Raw genomic sequence first — 17839 nt, 5'->3', positions numbered from 1 at the left:
CAGAACATTTTAATTATGTACATCCTGAACTCCTTTTCATTTCTCTGTTGTGCTGGCCATAGATTCTAATAATGTAGTGTCTTGGTTTGTTTGGGGCTCTTTCTTTCTTTCTTCCTTCCTTCCTTCCTTCCTTCCTTCCTTCCTTCCTTCCTTCCTTCCTTCCTTCCTTCCTTCCTTCCTTCCTTTCTTTCTTTCTTTCTTTCTTTCTTTCTTTCTTTCTTTCTTTCTTTCTTTCTTTTTCTTTCTTTCTTATGTTTGTCGTGAGTCTTCCCTTCTAGCACTGTGGATCTGAGATGTTACAAATTTTACCCTATAGGCTTATAGTGTCCCTGCAGGGTTCCAATATCTCTCCTTTAAGAGGGAGAATAATGCTAACGGAACCCAATACAAACATTATGCAACCTTAAAACAAATACCTACTATTAAAACGTTCACAGTTTTGTCACAATATACAGAAATGGTGAGTTTAATTATTATCTACAATATAAACAGTAGGTTTGCAAAAGGGTCTACAGTTTCTGATGGTGGACAGACAGAACCAGGAGTGGAGTGTGGGATGAGATGTTAAGGAGGTAGGAGGTGAGAATATAGTGTTATTAGATCCCAGGAAGCATAAAAATGAATCTAAAATTGTTGACAAGTAGCAGGAGGACAGAGATAAAGTGATTTTGGGGAGACAAGCATGTGGAAAGACAATAGAGATAGTATAAAAATCAAACAAACATAAAAAATAAGAAAAATTTAAAATTATATAAATAGGAGATAAAAGAATATAAAATACAACTGAAATATACTATTCAGATATCCCAGAACTCAGTAGCCAAATTCATGAAAAGTGCTTCGTTTCACAAATGTTGAGGATTTGAGGGCAAGAGAAGAGAGATAAAAGAAGAAAAAATAAAATAAAATTTTAAAAAGTCTCGAAGGAAAATACAAGGATTGTTTTGTCGGAGTTTAGTATCTTTTCTGCTTCTATTCTTATTCAATAGGTGGGGTTGTCTGTTCTTTCCTGGTATCTCCACCCTCAGGATGATGAAGGTTATTAGGATAGGAGAGTTGTTCTTGGGGCAGAGCTCCTGGAGGTGAGGTATAGCACTTGCCAGTTCATGATGGGAGGCTGCACTCCAAAGATCTCCTTTGGAGCCCAGTTGCATGATGTGGGCGCCTGGTCTTTTCTCCTTACGTCACTTGTAGACCAAACAATCCCTGGCCTCTAATGTTATTTCTAAACTGTATCTCACTCACCCCCGCCCTTTCTGCTTCCCAATTGGGAACCTCTCTCTCTAGAGGTCTTGTGGGTTGCACTCTGGGGGCTGGGCACCTGTTGCAGAGAGCTGTTTTGTACTGGGCAGTTCAGAGCCAGGCTTTTCAAGCTGTAGCCCATCTGTATAGTTGCAAGCACTGTGCCAGGTTAGTGGCTATAGAGGAGAGGGAGCAGTTGGGGACTATAAGTACCTTGATATTGCTTCTATCCCCAGCCAGTGTCTTGAGCTGGGAGTTGCCCCAACTAATGATGGTGACAAAGGTGTCCCAAGATGGAGGCAGCTGCTTTCAGAGATGGGGTGCCGGGTCAGGTAGGGCCAGGTGTTGGCATTGGGCAGCATGTTCAGAGATGCAGCTTAGTGGTGTGCAGTGTTGTGGTTGGTGGCTCTTTCCAGATGCTATGCAGTGTTCCCAGATGCAGGGTACCATGTGTAGGGAACTATGGCAGTAGTTGCAATGTCCCAAGTGGAGGTGACCAGGGGAGCCCCATGTTGGTAGATGGGGGCCCACATGGGAGTGGCAGCTGAACATCCTGTGTGTGGGCAATGGCCGGGTGTCCTGGCTGGGAGCAGTGGTGGGATTCCTGTGGAGGAGTAGCTGTTGGGGGTCCTCTAATAACTTGCAGAGAAACAGTATTTTCACTACTTGAATCTCAGGTTACAAGGTGATACAGAATGCAGCCTCCCTCTAGCCTGCCATCTTGGACCCACTGATTTGAGAGTTTTTAAAGGACAACTATCTTATGGGTTTTTATATTTCTTCTGAGTGGAAGAGCTTATTGAGGTTTTCCTGACCCTTTTTCACCATTGCATATTGATTGCATTGCAATGGATACACTCTCCTTGAAGTATCTCTCTCTAGATAGGAGTCGTGTAGGGCCTGTCTGAAAACCACACCATCCTAGATTCTGGGTTTTAAGCTTGATGCTAGTTATGGATTATATTTTTGAAACTTCTACTTTGTGGGTATCATCAAATGTTTTATAAATGGTCTTCCCACTTATAAATAAACCAAATATTTGATGTTCAGAAAGAATACGGTATACACTAGTACTGTTCTTAAAAGTTTCTCTCCATCTTCCCGGAACATGCAGGATTATGTTTTCTCATTCACTATGAAGTTAAGAACGTCTTTACAATGTCTTTTGATCAAAAAAATGTGAGCAGAATTGGCATGTGCAACTTCTTGGCACAAGCTGTATAAACTACTACTTTGTTTCCCTATTGCTGCCATGATTGTGAAGCATACCCTGAAATTAATGCTTCAATAAGTTTGTTTCCCTGAGTGTTGTGGACTTAATTGTGTCAGCCTGCCTATATTTGAAGTAAGTGAGTGCTTAAGGTTAAATGATGTCATAAATTTGGGTCCCAATCTCATGTGTTAGTATCGACATAAGAGCCAGCAGAGTTTGCTTTCTTTCTCCACCATGTGAGGACACAGAGAGAAGGTGGTCAGGTCACCTTTACTGGAAGGTGAACTCTCACTGGAACCAAACCTCATAGCACTGGGCCTCAAAATTTTAGCCTTTAAGGCTATGCTATTTCACTGTTGCAGTCTAAACTGGCTGATACGCTGAGTGAATGCAATGAGTGAACTTCCTACCATTCAATATTAGACACATGTGATTATATATTATGAAATAAGTCTGTTGTGATAAGCACTAAGATTTGTATATCCAACCATGTTTTTGACATCTCTACTTGGTTACTTCATGAGCACCTCAAAGTTGAAATGTCTTAAACTGAAAACTTGACTTTACTTACTTACATTCTTATTCCCACTCTTCTCGATTTTAATACTTCTTAATAGCACAAAATAATAGTATAATCTATCTGATGGATCAAATCCGAACACTGGGATTATCTTTGATTCCTTGCTATCCATCTTCTCCTATGTTACACCCATTGACAAATTCTGCTGTTACTGTCTTCTAAAAACACTTTGAACTCATCCAGTTTTTTTTCTCACTCCACAGACCCCTCTGGAATATCAATATTATTCCTTGAGTGGATTACTACAATAACTTGTAATTGACTTACCCATTCTACTCCTGTCTTTTCCCAAAGTATTCTTTATATGAAAACAGGAGTTCTGTATAAAACCTGAGGTCTTTCCTAGTAATTGCTGGAACCAGAATTTGAACCCAGGTTTACTTTCTGTGATCTGTTCCAAGGAACAGTGACACTTTCATTCTTAACTATTGTTCACTTTGATTGGCCTGATCCTTTCTCATGTGTTTCATAGGCTCAACTTCTATCACCATTTAATCCCACTTCAAATATCATCCTCTGAGTGATTATGGAATTCAAGCAGCTCTTGTTTTCTTCTATCTCAGCAGTGTTTTTTCCCTTTTCAAAGTGTTTATCACCATTTGCAATTATATGTTTATTTACTTTTTTTCTTTTTTTCTAAATTTTTATTGGCACATTATGGTTGTACATAAGGGAGGGAATTGTTGTTACATACACATACATGCACAAAATATAACAATATATACATATTTTTCCCTTTTTTAGTATTTATTTATTTATATCCAACATAGTATAATTTCTCATTCTTCTGATTGTACATGATATAGAATTCCACTGGTCATATAATTATATATGTACACAGGGTAATAATGTCTGATTTATTCTACTATCCTTCATACCTCCTTATCCCCTCTTCTCCCTTCTCTCCCCTCTACCTCTAATCTACAGTAACTCTATTCTTCCCTAATCCCCTATCCCCCAATATTGTGAATTAGCATCCACATATCAGAGAAAACATTCAGCCTTCGGTTTTAGAGGTTGGTTTATTTCATTTAGCATGATATTTTCTAGCTCTATCCCTTTACCAGCAAATGCTATTCTTTAAGGCTGAGTAATATTCCATTGTGTGTGTATGTGTGTGTTCCACAATTTTTTCTATTCATTCATCTGTTGAAGGGCACCAAGGTTGATCCCATAGTTTAGCTATTGTGAGTTGAGCTGCTATAAACATTGATGTGGCTGTGTTACTGTAATGTGTCAATTTTAAGTCCTTTAGGTATAAGCCAAGGAGTGGGATGACTGGGTCAAATGGTGGTTCCATTCCAAGTGTTTCCATAGTAGTTGCACCAATTTTCAGTCCTACCAGCTATGTATGAAGTGTACCTTTCCCTCCACATCCTCGCCAACATTTATTGTTGCTTGTATTCTTGATGATTGCCACTCTGACTGGGGTGAAATGGAATCTCAGTGTAGTTTTGGTTTACATCTCTCTAATTGCTAAAGATGTTGAATATTTTTCATATATTTGTTGATCTATTGTATTTCTTCTTTTGTAAAATGCCTGTCTATTTTCTAGTTAAATGGCTGGTAAACTCTTTCTGCTTAGGGTCAGAGGGTAGATCTTCCAGGCACTTTGGGTTACATGTTCTGTACTACAACTTCTCAGAAAGTCAAGGAAAAAGACATGATTGTGTTCCAATAAAATTTCATTCAGAAAAGACGTGGTGGATCTGACTTCTCCCATAAGGCCCTGGACTCATTCTTCCATTAAACTGTAAGTGCTATAAAATTTCAATATCATGGTCTCTTTGGTTTCTGTGTGTCCCAGAGTCAACACGGAACCTGGCACACATGGTTATTTAGCACATATCTATTGAAGGAATGAGTGGCAGGCAGTGTAGCATCCTACTCTCCTTTGAAGAAGGCTGCATTGGCTCAACTCAATTGCTCAAATAAAATTTGACACTCACATTTCATCTGACTCTGTTTTAGAATCAAGTTGACATACCAATATTTAAAAAAAATGAACATGGCTAAGTTGTAGATAAAGGAAGGAGAGAAAGAGTCCCAGAAACTTCATCAAGATATGATATCAATGCCTCCTCTTTTCTGCAGGAAACATAAATTAGTTGCCGTAGTCATTAATCACCTAGTTTATCCTTCTGATCGGTTGAAGTGGATTCCCTTAAGATTGTATGCTTTTGATTATAATCCTTTTTAGCCTTGAGATTTTCCTTTTAACTGCTCTATATTCAGTTTTGGACAAATAAAAATCAGTGATTCATTTTATATCTATGTGAGGAGGATAGGAAACCAGGCATATGTGAGTAAAGCAGTAAAAGATAGTGGTATGGATGAGTTCTCTGAAAAATCAGTACAATAGAATGTATTTTCTAAGATCATGTTTTGATGGTATCTCAGCAATTTCTAGCCGATCTCTTCTAATAAGTTTTATGGATAATCATTGCCCTCCTTAATGTAAGAATGCTCCAGGAACACTTGTTTATATCTGAGGAAATTTCCTTTTTAATATTCATAAACCATGGAAAGGCAAGTAGAACTTGGAAATATTCTAAATTCATTTTATATATCTAACACATTGGATCCTTTAAAATTTAGGAAAAAATAATCTGAAAATTTATTCAACAAATACTTATGAAGAGCTACCATGTGCAAGATATTTAGGGAAAAGGGGTAGTATCTACCACAAAAATTCCCCATCATTTTTCGGTTGCTGCATGTTTTCAATTGTCTAAATTGGAAATATATTTCCCACTACTTCTAAAAGTGATTTGACTTATAAGATGACTCTTAACTAAAAGTGAGCAAAAAGCAGCTTAATTTTGTAACTTTGTAAACTCCCCGTCTCAGATCAAATTAAGAAGAAGAGGGTCAAGTTAGGTGTGGACACTGTACTTTGGGATATTTCTTAAATCCATATGTGAGAGAAATGAATAAGCTGAATGTTCTAACCTTTCAAGATTTTGGTTTGGCCTGGTATATTCTCTTCTTTTATCTCATTCTTCAAAAAAGTCTTGGCTTTGCATATTAGATCTTCTGAGTTTTTGTTGATACAGCATCAGGAAAAATACCACATAGAAGAATGCATGTGTGGGCAAAACTTGTGAACTTAATTTGAAGAAGAGTAGGAGAGAAGGATGAGGGAGAAGCTGTGGTGTTTGTGAGATGTAGGTGGGAAAGGAGTTTTCAAAAGATTAGGTGTATCTACAATTTTTAAACTATGAGTAAAATCCTGAGCCTTTGTAAAATTACTCTTTTGCTTGTTGGCTGTTTCTTTGTTTAATCAGGGTGCTGCTAGGTGTGTTGGTATCATGTGCATGAAGGTCATAAACATCACACATCTGTAAACTCCATAACCATTATGCCTTCAGAGGAGAAGACTACCTCCTCTTGTATTATCTCCTTACCTATGTTGGTTGAATACTTTTAACACATGACATATCCATAATCCTTTTAGTGCAGTACAATATGTCATGGCTACATTACTTTCTGAACTCTATCCATAGTCAAAAGTTTCTGATATAACCTGGAAAACAGATGACAACAAAAAGAAGCTTTCCTTTGTAAGAAAATCTCACAAATTGTAGGCCGTACTTGGTAAAGTTCTTAATTTTATTTAGCATATTTTGACTGAGTGATTGTGAAATAGGAAAAAAAAAGTTTCCTTATCTACATGAGGCCAAATGAAAGGAAATGGTATAAATCATTGAATTCAGTGCCAGTTTCTCTTTAGTTACAGACAAACAATTTATTCTTTTACCATATTCAGTATTGGTCAGCCACTTGTAAGATTTATTCAGTCCACATTGTGTCTAACTTGAGAAATGTCATGGGGAGGCTGTTTTTATTGGAGAAATTAAGACGTCTGAATTGCTTTTCTAATTCTGAAATTATGTCGCTCTCTGATGTGGCTCAGAATGATTTATATGTTGGGAAAATGACCTCTGATGTAGATATTTCCAAATGAAAACTTAAAACACAATGGCTCAAAGGATCTTAATACCTTTTCTAAGTGTCATTAGAGGTCTAGGATATGTTTTGTATAAAAAACATTAAATTGGACAATTTAGGGAAGCAGCGGAAAACATTTTTTAAATTAGAACTGTACCAGCTAGTTGAGGGGATATGATGAATGCACTGGTACTCTGCTGCCATGATCATATCCAAAAGATCATGTTTGGAGCTTCAGGTCTTCCTCACTTTCTATCACCACCTTTATCACTATCACTGCCTAAAGAATTTGCAATTTCCACTTGTTGAGTCATGGATAGATCAGCAGAGGAGCAGCAGCCCTTCCACCTGAATGTCTTACTTAAAGTATGCAGATGACTGGGGAGGTTTTCCGAGACTTTTTCCTTTTGGCTCAGTTTAATGTATCAGGATAGTTGATTCAGCTTTAGTTCATGAAGGGGATGACAGAGATAAGTGAGAGAACCTGGAGTGGGGACAGTTTGGGGAATCACAAGTCTATGACTGTGTATGAATTCTTCCCGTTGTTGTCCAGGCCAGGGAGAGAAACCCCAGGCTGTGGCAACGAAGAGGCTTTCAGAAAGAATAACAAGGATGTTGGTGGTGCCTGAAGGGCAGGGTGGTTGATGAGGTTAGGCAAGAGTTGTGTCCTGAAAGTTAAGATGGAGCTACATGAAAGGGCTTGGAAGGCAGGCCAGGGAGCTTCGATTGTCCTTTAAAGAATGCAGGGAAGGGGAAGTCTTTGGAGGTCAGAACCAGGCAATGATCAGATTAATGTTTAGACACATTAATCTAAAGCTGAAAAGAAAATGAATTAAAAATGGAGAAGTATTTTAGATTTTTGTTGACCCTGGGTTCTCAGCTTTAGGAAACATCAGAATCACTTGGAGAGCATATTCAAACACGAATTGCAAACACCTTACCCCAAGAATTTCAAATTCAGTGAGTCTGTGGCAGGGCCTGAGAATTTGTACTTCAAGCAGGTACCAAGACGATACTGATATTACTCATTTAGGGGAATCCTTAAGGACCACTGTCCTAGATCATTGTTTTTAAAGCAGTAGATTTTGATATGGTTGTTTCTGGCAGAAGCAATCTATCACCATCTGTAGTGACTAAGGAGTTCCAAAAATAAATGGATAGGTCTTATTCCCATTTTCCCAATATATTGTCCCCCAATACATTTAATCTTGGCCTACATCATAATTTATTTTAGATTGGATACTCTCAGCGTGTTTTTGTAAGATCATCCTTGATTCTTTTAACTAAATCTCAGACATTGCCTCTGTGATTCTCAAGGAGTAAAGTGATTTAATCTTTGCCTTGTAATTTAACAGGCAACATTATAAAGCCACAGATCCAAATAATTCTTTAAATCTCTGTCCGGTACATTTGTCATTGTAACCACTTAAGAACTATAATGTTTGTCTTTCTTCAGTTGCTTTTATCAAACCTATTATTATCCTAGGTCATCAGCCTAGAAATTTACTATTCCCATTTAATGTGATTTTCCTTTTCTAAATCTCAGTATTGGTGACACAGTCCCATGAATTCACTGTTGGGCATCTCAGTAAAATTTAAAAAATAGTTTCCAAAAGGGAGTTGAGAAAAGAACCAAAACAAATATATAAATAAGGACAGTGTTAATGCTGGAGAATATTTCATGGCTGAAAAGCATAAATTGCTTTAATACTCCTTGCATAGAGACAGCTAATGTCAATAAACCATGCATGCATTCAGATAATTATTTTATTTATTTAACCAGTCAGAGAACTTGGGGATGAGAGAGAGGAAATTTACCAGGAAATGGAAAAGCCATGTTGATGCAGAGATGTATTTGTTATGGAAGCTCCTGTGACCAGAATAATAAATGCAAGTTTGACCCTGCAACCCATGATCTTTCTAATATGGAAAGAATCTTTTTGTAGCTTGAGGATTAAAAAAAAAACCATTTTGTAACTTTCTCTTCTTTTGAATTTTATGGATAACAAAAATACGTTTGCATGTTTTCCTTTCAAGCCTGGATTAATTTTTTCAACTTTCATCCAAAACTCTGGAGTTCATTTCCTCATAGCTGGCCATCTCTGTGGTCCTCTCCAGCAAGCACTCACATTCTTTATGTATGTACTTGCCTCTGACCCCTCTGAGCTCAGTGGAATCAGAGCAACCCACTTTATAACCTGGTTCTATCCTCATTGTGATATATTTTCCATTTGCTTGAGAGAGGAATTAGCCTGGTGGGGAAAATGACTGAAAAAAGGCTTTTAAACACTTGCTCCCTTAAAATTGGTCTGAAAAGTTCTGATTTTGCGACTTCTGGCTTTTCATCCAAATACTCCAACAGAGAACTGTACACAGGGGGTACTCAGTAAGAATAGCTGATGATCTGTCCTCATCCCTCAAATATGTCCTGCCATTGAGGCAGAAAGATTTGCCAATACATCAAGTGGAACTCACACAAGTAGGTAATAAGAGCTGTTTTGTGGGTTTGGTTAACATAGCAGTCAGTTTGCTACAAAAGCATTCTTGTGACCTAAGTCCTAACCTCCACACTCTGGGGACATTATTTCCCTATTAAGGAAATATATTCTTAGATAAGCTTGTTTCCAGGTCACTGTTCTTCACCCTTTTAGATCAACATGTGCTTTGTCTATGGATCAAAGCTCTGGTTTCATTATTTTCTAAAATTTACATATGTATGTAATATGAAGTTATCTGCATTGTCCGAAGTCCACAGATCATAGGTTAAAAGCCTCTGCTGTCTAAAGAAAATTCATCATCCTTTGAAATCCCAAGGCATTTTAATAGGAGATATCTGTACCTGTGTTTTCTTCTACATACGTATGACTGAGGTTGTAGCTGAAAAACAAGAGGAATAAAAATGTTTTTTGCCTAGTTTTTTAATTGAAAAATTAGAAGCTACAGCAACTTGCATTATGATGTGATAGAACTATACATTTATCTTAAACCTTGATTTTCCTTTCTTATAAGTTTCAAGGGGAAAACCTAAAATAGAAACAAAGGGTGAGTATGTGTATGTTTTCCCACTTGGCAAATTTTTTATACAACCTAAGTCATCCATCATCATGTCATAGAGTCAATCGAATCCTCCCCTTTAGAGTTTTGCCTGAAGGTTTTCTGTGTAATTCTCAAAATAATGGATTAGTTGAACCCAGAGTAGCTTATGTTGTAGATCATATGGTGACTGAAAGCTTTTCTGGGGACACACATCTCTTCTAAGATCAATATTGCTTCTTCCTTGCCTGATCATGTGTATTTTTCTTAGTTTTCCGTTACCTGTACTCTTTAGTACATAGGACACAGCTAATTGTGTTACCCTTTTATTATTCTTTAGAGACTTTCTACATGGCAGTGCTTCTAAAGATAGGGCACACACTGGAATTACTTGGGGAGCTTTAAAAATATTAAAGCTTGGATGGGTCTTACTCATAAAGATCCTGGTTAATTAGTTGGAGGTGTGGCATAATGTTGGAGTTTTTAAAGTATTTAAAAAACAGTTTTTAAATACTTTTCATCCAAATACTCCAGCAGAGAACTGGAGATAAAATATACTTTTGGGTATAAAGAAATTCCAAAAAGTATATTTTCTGTTAGTGAAACTGAATTCATAGACTGGGCCATTGATAAAGAATAGAAGCTCATTTAATTTATTGTTCTAGAGACTGAGAAGTCTAAGAATGTGGTACTGGCATCTGGTGAGGGCTTCTTGGTACATCATAATACGGTGGAGGGCACCACAGAGTGGGACAGAGCAAGCATGCTAGCTAAGGTCTCTCTTGCTCCTCTTATAAAGCCACTAAATACCCACATGGGGGCCCACCCTCATGATCTCATCCAATCCTAATCATCTCCCAAAGACCCCATCTCCAAGTACCACTAACATGAATTTGGGGATTAAGATTCTAGCCACCTTAACTTTTGGGGGACACATTTAAACCAACGTATATCTACTGTATCACCTCGGAAGTGGAAGTAATTCCTATGCATATTTTGATTAGGAAGTTTTTGTGATATAAGATCAAAGATAATTTTAGTTTATTCTCTAAACAAATTGGAAAGGAAAAGCAAAAGAAAGGGATGTGTTAACCTTGGCATATGAAATAAAGGATTCTACAATAAACTCATGCCCTGACACATTGAGTGATGTCAATTTGCCCATTATAAATAGAAATTCTATTCACCCCTAATCTATATTGCTACATTTATCCCTTAACATACTGCCCATGAAGTAGGTGTTGGAACTATTTTAATTTTCCCAATTAAGTAATCATCCTTCAGAAGAATAAGCTGTCAGAAGTCACACAGTAAGCAAGTCATGGAATTGGAATTAGACATGGAATATTGGCATTAGTGGCAAAATAATGAAGGATAGGGCTGGGGCTGTGGTTAAGTGGTAGAGTGCCTGCCTAGCACATGTGAGGCACTGGGTTTGATCCTCAGCACCACATAAAAATAAATGAACAAATAAAGTTTTAAAAAAAGATAATGAATGACAGCTTCCTGCAAATAGAAAAGATGTATCTATCTTACTGAAGACTATATAAAGTCAGGGGTTTCTTACAGTCCCAGGGTAGAGTACATGTACCTTTGGTCATGATTTCCTCAAACTCAGCCATTTGAGTTTTATATCATATTCATGCCATACCAAAAGGTAACCTGAATTATTTGCTTTTCTCTTTAAATTTTACTTAAATATTGATACAAAATTACAAAAATCCATATGACCATGTATTAATTATAACTGTTTTTCTAATATGTGTGAAATAAGTGTATAGCTATTAAAATAATAGCTGATCTATATCTTAGTCAAAATCTTGTCTGGAACCACCTTGCAGTGAAGTTCATACATCAAGACCCTGACTTTGGAGGCTGAAAGGGCTCTACTGCGGTTTGTGGATGCAGATCCAGTACTGAAATGAGAGTCTGGGAGTCTCTTTCACACCACTATTGCAAGTGGGATGATCAGAAGATTTAGCTGGAGGACTCTACTTTTCTTGACTTCTGAATAACAGTTCTCTGTGTTGCCCAGGTGACTCTGTACTAGCCTTTCAATAAGGCCTACAGTTAGGCTTTAAGAAAAGTTACCTCATTAAATGGAAATCTGTCTTTTGGTATCTGATTGGGTAGGCTGTATTCAAGTCTAAGAGAAGATAAACTTCTCTCTTAGTACAATAAATCAAGACTGTTTTTAAAAAGATACCTGACTCTGCTTTAGTGACAAAGTATTCTTGAAAGTAGGTTGTTGTGTCCTGATTCTTACTTTCAACAATCTCAAGGTGAATTCAAATTTTCCCAATTATGAGTTCATTATATGTAGAAAAAAAATGTCCCAACTAAAGAAACAAGCTTGTAGATCCTAAAATAATGCCAGGAGAACAAAATAAAAACCTGAGCTTTGATCCACAACATAGAGAAAAAATATGTCTGATTAAAAAAAATTGCAAACCTTTTAAAATATGTCTTCTAATGATCATATCACTAAACAGCTGAACTGTTGCAAGGGAATGGCATAGCAGGGGTTTTATTTATTCATTTAAAGGAGTTCAGTCTCACTGGGTTATATACAAAGAATAGTAATCAAAAGAAACTCATTTCACATCTGTTCTCCTGCTGATAAACTATAATTGGTGACTGATTGCACGGAGTCATTTTCTTTCTTCTCTGACCTTTTTGTCCTGATAACCTGGTCATTTTCTGTCAAGGGTTGGAACAGGACACATTTAGGTGGATAGTGCTTTTCCTTTACAGAGAGGAAGCACTTCCCTGACATCTTGAAATGTTTCTCATTTGCAATACAAAATGAATTGCTTTATGACAAAAGGAGAAAAAAGCATTTTTAAACAACGTTTCCATAATAGATAATCAACCACCTATTTGGCTGAAGATGTGATCATCTGTACCTGGATTTGCTCTAGCCTGAGTGATATGAGGTTCCTTACTTTTTCCCACTGATGTAGTAATATTCAACAATGAACAAATATCATCTAAATCAAAACTAAAGCTGAAGGCAGATATGACCTGCCCAGTCTTTAGAGGGGAAAAGATGGCTGTCATCTGGAACTGATTCACTGGACCTATGTACCTTTGAGATTTTACTTTCAATGGAAGGATAAAGGGGTTGTTCCTGTTTTTGAAACTGGATAATGAGATTTCAGAGAACAATGGTTGTCTTCCTCTTATACCAACATTATATCCTATTTGAGAGAATTGTGCTGTGCCTAAGAAAGAAAAATCATGGTGTCCAGGCATGCTTAAGGCTTTTGCCAAAAAGGGAGTTTAGAGAGTGAAAATGAAGACTGACTACAGAATTTGAAATCAAGAAAGAAGGCCTTAAGACATATTTGAAGTTGCTCATGACAGTTTAGGTTTTAAATTTTAATTGGTAAGCAGATTGATTCTTCCTGTGTTGAAGATAGTCATTATGCCACCCAGTAAAGCTGTCTCTGTCCCCATATAAAGCCTGTATTTCCAGGGTACAGAGAGACCTTAGAACACATATGACAACATCTCTTCTTGTCACTTGCATAGTTTTGAATGAATATGTGAAATTAAAAATTAGAATACTCTTTTAAGAAATTATTAGTGTCCAATACTTTTTAAAGTTCTCTTTATTAGACTTTCCTTAATTGTCTGACCAATTGTGTCTATGATTTTTTTTTTTGTACTGGAGATTGAACTCATGGGCACTCAACAACTGAGCCACATTCCCAACCCTATTTTTTGTATTTATTCAGAGACAATTTACTGAGTTGCTTAGTGCCTCACTGTTGCTGAGGTTTGGTTTAAACTCGCAGTCCTCCTGCCTCAGCTTCCCCAGCTGCTGGGATTATAGGTATGTGCCACTCTTGATTTTTGCTCTATTATCATTTTTACTCTTTATCCATCAATATTGGAAAAGTATGATTGGATAAGGATTTATCCTTTATATTTTAAAATTAATTATGTGAATATATCATGTGTAACTATTATAGTTTTCTGATTTGTTAAAGTGGTAATGTCATTACATTTACTTTATTGATAATTAAATGGGTAATAAATTGTAAGCACTAAATTGTATATATTTTTGTAGAATTATGACATCATTTTTTATAATACTTTAATCTGTCTATTATAGTATTATTTTCATTCCAGATAGGGCAATGATCTCCCTCTTTATTCGTGAGTTTGCTGTCAATCAGCTATTTTATTGACCTGTAATGAGAATTTACATTGGGTTTAATTTGTAGGTTCTCTTGGATTTTAAAGTTTCATTATTTTTTAAAGTTTATTTATTCTAATTTATTATACATGACAGCATAGTGTATTTCAATTCATAGTATACATATAGAGCACAATTATTCATATCTCTGGTTGTACACAATGTAGAGTCATACCATTCATGTCTTTATACATGTATTTAGAGAAATAACGTTCATCTCATTCCACTGCCTTTCTTACCCCATACCCTCTCCTTTCCCCTCCCTCCCCTTTGCCCTAGCTAGAATCCATCTATTCCTCCATGCCTCCCCCCATCCCCATTATGGATCATCATCCACATATCAGAGAAAACATTTCACATTTGGTTTTTGGGGATTGGCTAACTTCACATAGCATTATATTCTTCAAATCCATCCATTTACCTGAAACTTCCATGATTTTATTCTCTTTTAATACTGAGTAATATTCCATTGTGTATATATACCACATTTTCTTTATCCATTCATCTACTGAAGGGCATCTATGTTGGTTCCACAGTTTAGCTATTCTGAATTGTGCTGATATAAACATTGAGGAGGCTACATAATTATAGTATGCTGTTTTTAAGTTCTTTGGGTATAGACCAAGGAATGGAATAGCTGGGTCAAATAGTGGTTCCATTCCCAGTTTTCCAAGGAATTTCCATACTGCTTTCCATATTGGCTGCACCAATTTGCAGTCCCACTAGCAATATATGAATGTACCTTTTTCTCCACATCCTCACCAACATTTATTGTTGCTTATATCCTTCATAGCTGCCATTCTAACTGGCATGAGATGAAATCTTAAAGTAGTTTTGATTTGCATTTCCCTAATTGCTAGGGATGTTGAACATTTTTTCATATATTTGTTGATTGATTGTATATCATCTTCTGGGAAGCATCTGTTCAGTTCCTTAGCCCATTTATTGATTGGATTATTTGTGGTTTTGGTGTTAAGTTTTTTGAGTTCTTTAAATATCCTAGAAATTAGTGCTCTATCTCATGTGCATGGTAAAAATTTGCTCCCATTCTGTAGGCTCTCTCATCACCTCACTGACTGTTTCTTTTGCTGAGAAGAAGCTTTTCAGTTTGAATCTATCCCATTTATTTATTCTTGATGTTATTCCTTGAGTTATAGGAGTCTTATTAAGGAAGTTGGGGCCTAATCTGGCATGATGGAGATTTGAGCTTACATTTTTTTCTATTAAGTGCAGGGTCTCTGGTTTAATTTCTATGTCCTTGATCCATTTTGAGTTGAGTTTTGTGTGTGGTGAGAGATAGGGGTTTAATTCCATTTTGTTGCATATGGATTTCCAGTTTTCCCAGCACATTTGTTGAAGATGTTATCTTTTCTCCAATATATGTTTTTTGGCACCTTTGTCTAGTATGAGATAACTGTATTTATGTGGGTTTGTCTCTGTGTCCTCTATTCTGTCCTCAATTCTATCTGGACTACAAGTCTACTTTGGTGCCAATACCATGCTGTCTTTGTTACTATTTGCCCTGTAGTATAGTTTAAGGTCTGGTATAGTGATGCCACCTGCTTCACTCTTCTTGCTAAGGATTGCTTTAGTTATTCTGGGTTTTTCTTATTTTTCCAGATAAATTTCATGACTGCTTTTTCTATTTCTATGAGAAATGTCATTGAAATTTTGATTGGAATTGCATTAAATCTGTATAGTGCTTTTGGTAGTAGGGTCATTTTGACAATATTAATTCTACCTGTCCAAGAACAAGGGATATCTTTCCATCTTCTAAGGTCTTCCTTAATTTCTTTCTCTAGTGTTTTGTAGTTTTTATTGAAGATGTCTTTCACCTTTTTCCTTAAGTTGATTCTCAAGTATTTTATTTTTTTTTGATGCTATTGTAAATGGGATTTTTCCTAGTTTCTCTTTCAGTGGATTCATTGCTAATGTATAGAAGTGCCTTTGATTTATGGGTGTTGATTTTATATCCTGCTACTTTGCTGAATTCATTTATTAGTTATAGAAGTTTTATGGTGGCATTTTTTGGATGTTCTAGGAATAGAATCATATCATCAGCAAATAGTGATAGTTTAAGTTTTTTCCCCCTATCCATATCCCTTTAATTTATTTCATTTGTCTAATTGCTCTGACTATAGAGTTTCAAGAATTATGCTAAATATAAGTGATGAAAAAGGGCATCCCTCTCTTGTTACAGCTTTTAGAGGGAATGCTTTCATCTCTATTTAGAATGATGTTGGCTTAGGGCTTAGCATAGATAGCTTTTACAATGTTGAGGTATGTTCCCAGTATCCCTAGTTTTTCTTGTATTTTGAACATGAAGGGTACTGTATATTGTTGAATGCTTTTTCTGCATCTATTGAGATGATTATATGTTTTTATTTTTAAGTCTAATGATGTGATGAATTACCTTTATTGGTTACAGTATGTTGAACCAAACTTGCCTCCCTGAGATGAACCCTATTTGATCATGGTGCACTAGATTTTTTATATGTTTTAGTATTCGATTTGCCAGAATTTTATTGAGAATTTTTGCATCTATGTTTATTAGAGTTATTGGTTTGAAATTTTCTTTATTTAATGTGTCTTGTCTGGTTTTGGAATTATGATGATATTAGCCTTATAGAATGAGTTTTGAAGTGTTCCCTCTTTTTCTATCTCCTGAAATAATTTGAGGAGTATTCGTATTAGTACTTCTTTGTAGGTCATGTAGAACTTAGCTGTGTGTCCATCTGGTCCTGGGCTTTTCTTGCTAGGTAGACCTCTGATGGTGTCTTGTATTTCATTGCTTACATTCAATCTGTTTAACTTGTGTATATTATCCTGATTCAGTTTTGGCAAATCACATGACTTTAGAAGTTTCTTAATGACTTTGATATTATCTATTTTACTGGAGTATACATTTTCAAAATAATTTCTAATTATGTTCTGTATTTCTGTAGTGTCTATCATGATATTTCCTTTTTCATCATGAATGTTAGTAATTTGAATTTTCTCTCTCTTTCTCTTCATTAACATTGCTAAGGGTTGGTTTATCAATGTTATTTATTTTCTCAAAGAACCAACTTTTTGATTTGTCAATTTTTAAAATTGTTTCTTTTGTTTCAACTTCATTGTTTTCAGCTCTGATTATAATTATTTTGTTTTCTCTACTGCTTTTGGTGTGATGTGTTCTACTTTTTCTTGGGCTTTGAGATGTAATGTTAGGACATTTATTTGTTGGATTTTTCTTCTTTTAAGGAATAAACTTCATGCAATGAACTTTCCTCTTGGTATTGCTTTCATAGTGTCCCAGAGATTTCAATATGTTGTATCAGTGTAAATTCACCTCAAATAATTTTTAGTCTCCTCTTTGATGTCTTTTTCAACCCATTGTTCATTCAATAGCAAATTATTTAGTATCCAGGTGTTTCAGTAGCTTCTATTTTGTATTTTATAATTGATTTCTAATTTCATTCCATTATGATCTGATAGAAGGCAGGATAGTATCTCTCTTTTTTTTTGTATTTGCTTAAGAGTTGCTTTGTAACATAATATATGGGCTATTTTAGAGAACAGGTCATGTGCTGCTGAGAAGAAAATATATTCACTTGTTGATGGATGAAATATTCTA

The sequence above is a fragment of the Urocitellus parryii genome, chromosome 1, assembly GCF_045843805.1.
Source record: "Urocitellus parryii isolate mUroPar1 chromosome 1, mUroPar1.hap1, whole genome shotgun sequence".
NCBI lineage: Eukaryota > Metazoa > Chordata > Mammalia > Rodentia > Sciuridae > Urocitellus > Urocitellus parryii.
The sequence above is the reverse complement of the archived record's forward strand: the minus strand, read 5'-3'. Positions refer to the sequence as shown.